A 5,000-nucleotide genomic window follows, 5' to 3' on the forward strand; every position below is an offset into this window, starting at 1 on the left:
CCGCCGGCCGATCGGCACCGGGCGGGGCTCTACGGAAAGAGGGGACCCTCCCGCGTCGAGTGCCGGCGCACCGACCCCGCAGGCTGACCGGGAAGGTGAAGACTCACCCCGCTGAATGCCCGGCCCCGGGAACCCTCCGGCGCCGGGGCCATAACTTCGGGGAGGAAGGTCCGAGCTCCGCGCGGTCGACGGCAGGTGAAAGGGGCCGGTGCGCCGCGGAAGGCGACAGCAGTCCCGTCAGGCTGCACCTCTGCTCGGGCGAACGGCGTCAGGAAAAGGGGAGAGCACTTCCCCACCGATAGCTCCGGAACGCCCGGACCCATTGGCCCGCGGCACCGGTGGCTGCTAGAGGGGCTCCGGCGCCGTCAGCCGGGGTACGTCCCAGGCCGGCCGGACGGCGGGCAGCCGGAGGCAACGGCCTGGAACGGAGCCAGACTTGAGTCGTTCCGTGCCGTGGGCAAAAAGGCAGGGCTGCGGGTCAGCGCAGTTTGGCAAACCTAGCCGCAAGTGCGGGAAGGGCGGAGGAGCACACGGACGCCGCCTTCCCAAACTGAGCCCAAAGTGCCCAGGCATGCCCCCTTGATCTCGCCTAATCAGTGAGCCCAAAATAATTTCAGAGTGTGGAAACCTGATCCAAAAAGGTCGAAAAGAACGGCCAGAGATCAAGTCCGAAAGGGGAAATCAGTAACAAGCAAGCAGAGTAATCATTAACCAAAAAGCGCAAAATTATGTTAAAAGTGTGAAATCATTAACCAAAAAGTCGAAAATAATGTCCAGAGACCAAGTCCGAAAGTACAAATAATTAACCAGTAAGCAGAGTCATCATTAACCAAAAATCGCAAAAGTAAGTAAAAAGTATGAAATCATTAACCAAAAATCGCAAAAGTAAGTAAAAAGTGTGAAATCATTAACCAAAAACTCGAAAATAATGTGCAGAGACTAAGTCCGAAAGGGCAAATGGTTAACCAGTAAGCAGAGTCATCATTAACCAAAAATCGCAAAAGTAAGTAAAAAGTGTGAAATCATTAACCAAAAATCGCAAAAGTAAGTAAAAAGTGTGAAATCATTAACCAAAAACTCGAAAATAATCTCCAGAGACTAAGTCCGAAAGGGCAAATGGTTAACCAGTAAGCAGAGTAATCATTAACCAAAAAGGGCAAAAGTAAGTAAAAAGTATGAAATCATTAACCAAAAAGCACAAAATTAAGTTAAAAGTGTGAAATCATTAACCAAAATGTCGAAAACAATGTCCAGAGACTAAGTCCGAAAGGGCAAATGGTTAACCAGTAAGCAGAGTAATCATTAACCAAAAGGCGCAAAAGTAAGTAAAAAGTATGAAATCATTAACCAAAAAGCGCAAAAATATGTTAAAAGTGTGAAATCATTAACCAAAAAGTCGAAAATAATGTGCAGAGACTAAGTCCGAAAGGGCAAATGGTTAACCAGTAAGCAGAGTAATCATTAACCAAAAGGCGCAAAAGTAAGTAAAAAGTATGAAATCAGTAACCAAAAAGCGCAAAAATATGTTAAAAGTGTGAAATCATTAACCAAAAACTCGAAAATAATGTGCAGAGACTAAGTCCGAAAGGGCAAATAATTAACCAGTAAGCAGAGTAATCATTAACCAAAAATCGCAAAAGTAAGTAAAAAGTGTGAAATCATTAACCAAAAACTCGAAAATAATGTCCAGAGACCAAGTCCGAAAGGGCAAATGGTTAACCAGTAAGCAGAGTAATCATTAACCAAAAAGGGCAAAAGTAAGTAAAAAGTATGAAATCATTAACCAAAAAGCACAAAATTAAGTTAAAAGTGTGAAATCATTAACCAAAAAGTCGAAAATAATCTCCAGAGACTAAGTGCGAAAGGGCAAATGGTTAACCAGTAAGCAGAGTCATCATTAACCAAAAATCGCAAAAGTAAGTAAAAAGTGTGAAATCATTAACCAAAAACCCGAAAATAATGTCCAGAGACTAAGTCCAAAAGGGCAAATGGTTAACCAGTAAGCAGAGTAATCATTAACCAAAAATCGCAAAAGTAAGTAAAAAGTGTGAAATCATTAACCAAAAACTCGAAAATAATCTCCAGAGACTAAGTCCGAAAGGGCAAATGGTTAACCAGTAAGCAGAGTAATCATTAACCAAAAATCGCAAAAGTAAGTAAAAAGTGTGAAATCATTAACCAAAAACTCGAAAATAATCTCCAGAGACTAAGTCCGAAAGGGCAAATGGTTAACCAGTAAGCAGAGTAATCATTAACCAAAAATCGCAAAAGTAAGTAAAAAGTGTGAAATCATTAACCAAAAACTCGAAAATAATGTCCAGAGACTAAGTCCGAAAGGGCAAATGGTTAACCAGTAAGCAGAGTAATCATTAACCAAAAGGCGCAAAAGTAAGTAAAAAGTATGAAATCAGTAACCAAAAAGCGCAAAAATATGTTAAAAGTGTGAAATCATTAACCAAAAACTCGAAAATAATGTCCAGAGACTAAGTCCGAAAGGGCAAATGGTTAACCAGTAAGCAGAGTAATCAGTAACCAAAAAGGGCAAAAGTAAGTAAAAAGTGTGAAATCATTAACCAAAAACCCAAAAATAATGTCCAGAGACTAAGTCCGAAAGGGCAAATGGTTAACCAGTAAGCAGAGTAATCATTAACCAAAAATCGCAAAAGTAAGTAAAAAGTATGAAATCATTAACCAAAAAGCACAAAATTAAGTTAAAAGTGTGAAATCATTAACCAAAATGTCGAAAACAATGTCCAGAGACTAAGTCCGAAAGGGCAAATGGTTAACCAGTAAGCAGAGTAATCATTAACCAAAAATCGCAAAATTAAGTTAAAAGTGTGAAATCATTAACCAAAATGTCGAAAACAATGTCCAGAGACTAAGTCCGAAAGGGCAAATGGTTAACCAGTAAGCAGAGTAATCATTAACCAAAAATCGCAAAAGTAAGTAAAAAGTGTGAAATCATTAACCAAAAACTCGAAAATAATGTCCAGAGACTAAGTCCGAAAGGGCAAATGGTTAACCAGTAAGCAGAGTAATCATTAACCAAAAGGCGCAAAAGTAAGTAAAAAGTATGAAATCATTAACCAAAAAGCGCAAAAATATGTTAAAAGTGTGAAATCATTAACCAAAAAGTCGAAAATAATGTGCAGAGACTAAGTCCGAAAGGGCAAATGGTTAACCAGTAAGCAGAGTAATCATTAACCAAAAAGCGCAAAAATATGTTAAAAGTGTGAAATCATTAACCAAAAACTCGAAAATAATGTCCAGAGACTAAGTCCGAAAGGGCAAATAATTAACCAGTAAGCAGAGTAATCATTAACCAAAAAGCGCAAAAGTAAGTAAAAAGTGTGAAATCATTAACCAAAAAGTCGAAAATAATGCCCAGAGACTAAGTCCGAAAGGGCAAATGGTTAACCAGAAAATCCGTCGAATAATGTCCAGAGACTAAGTCCGAAAGGGCAAATGGTTAACCAGTGGAAGGGCGATCAAGCGGAAAAATTTGCCCCGGTTACCCGGGATGGAGTTCCAGAGGTCCGGCCAGAGTTGTCAAATTCGTCCCGCTGATCGGACGCTTGTCATTCGGGTGGCTGGGGGTTGGCGGTGGTATCTGCACAGTAGTAGGAGGTGGCAAGTCGGGACTTGGACGTTTATTCCAAGAGTCCACCCGAGCCTCCAGGTCTGCAGAGACCGACCCTAGCTGCCGCCCAACCGACTTTTAAGCCTTTTTCGGATGGGGATTTTTTCCCATTTTCGTCCATTTTTCGGGTTTTCTGTCGGGCTTAATAGGCGGCAGCCTGACCCCCGGCCGAGGCGGGGGGCGCACTCTCCCTTGCGTAAGGGTCCGGATTTGCCCCGGAAAGTGCCCCCGACGGCCTCCCGACCCGGGTGCCTGCAGGGCGGGGGGAAAGGGTAGTCCCAGCCGCAGGAAATCATTAACCAAAAGACTTAGCCGTCGGGGCAGAGGCTAAGACCCGGGCTGGTGAAATCATTAACCAAAAGGAATGCACCCTTTTCCGAAAGTGCAGGCCGAAATAAGGCGAGCCTTGGGCCGGGAAGGCCAAAACCCCCAACTCATGGAAGTGTATGGGGTCGGACTCGGCGACTTTCCCGGGCCCCGAGTTGACCTTTCCCCACGGGGGCGGTCAAGTTGCTCCCGCCAAGAGGGCACGTTGCATTTGCTGCCGCTCTAGTCCCCGGGCTAGTTAATCAGTTGCCGTCGGAAGTCCCGATGCCGAAATGAAAAATGGCCGTTGCGGCGATTTGGCGCCTCATTTTCGGAAGGACTACCGGCAGGCAACCCGCCGAATTGACACTTGCGATTCGGGTGGCTGGGGGTTGGCGGGGTACCCGGAGATTTTCGGGAACTCGATTTTCAGAACTTTTGCTGGCAGCGGTTGCACTTGCAAAGTGGCCGAAGAAGTGCTCCCTCAAGGAAGGACCTTCTTTTGAAATAAAAGACCTTCCGAAGAGTGCCTGGAAGTCATTTATGAGCATTTAAGGGTAAATCTGGCGGACTTTCCATGCTCTGTTGCCGGCTCTGAAATATCGCACAGTTGGGTCTAGGCCGGTAGACTGGCTGTGAAAACAGACAAAGTGTTTTGGCGAGCGAGAGAAAACAAGGCCTTGGAACAGATTGGGGGGTGCGGAGGCACACCACACCCACAGGAAAAGAATTAATGAAAAAAAAACCAAAGTCTATGACATGTCTGTTGGTACAGTGAGAAAAGCAAAGAAGGGAGGCTGCGATGGCAGAGCAAAGCCGACCTTCATACAGATATACATGTCAAAGAAAGAAACTATGCCCGCAAAAGACTTGGTGCGAAATAACAAGGCTCCTTGTGAACGGTTATCTTTGTCTGTCAGGCGCAGATTGTGGCGGCGTCGCCTGGTTTCCTTGGGTTGCACTACATGTATGTCCTATTCTCAAACGAAAAGTGCGTGCCCAGAATTTTGTCCAAGTTAGGCGACGCACGCCGGCTGGCATCACCTCTCCGTGC

The sequence above is a fragment of the Heterodontus francisci genome, unplaced genomic scaffold, assembly GCF_036365525.1.
Source record: "Heterodontus francisci isolate sHetFra1 unplaced genomic scaffold, sHetFra1.hap1 HAP1_SCAFFOLD_2066, whole genome shotgun sequence".
Taxonomy (NCBI): domain Eukaryota; kingdom Metazoa; phylum Chordata; class Chondrichthyes; order Heterodontiformes; family Heterodontidae; genus Heterodontus; species Heterodontus francisci.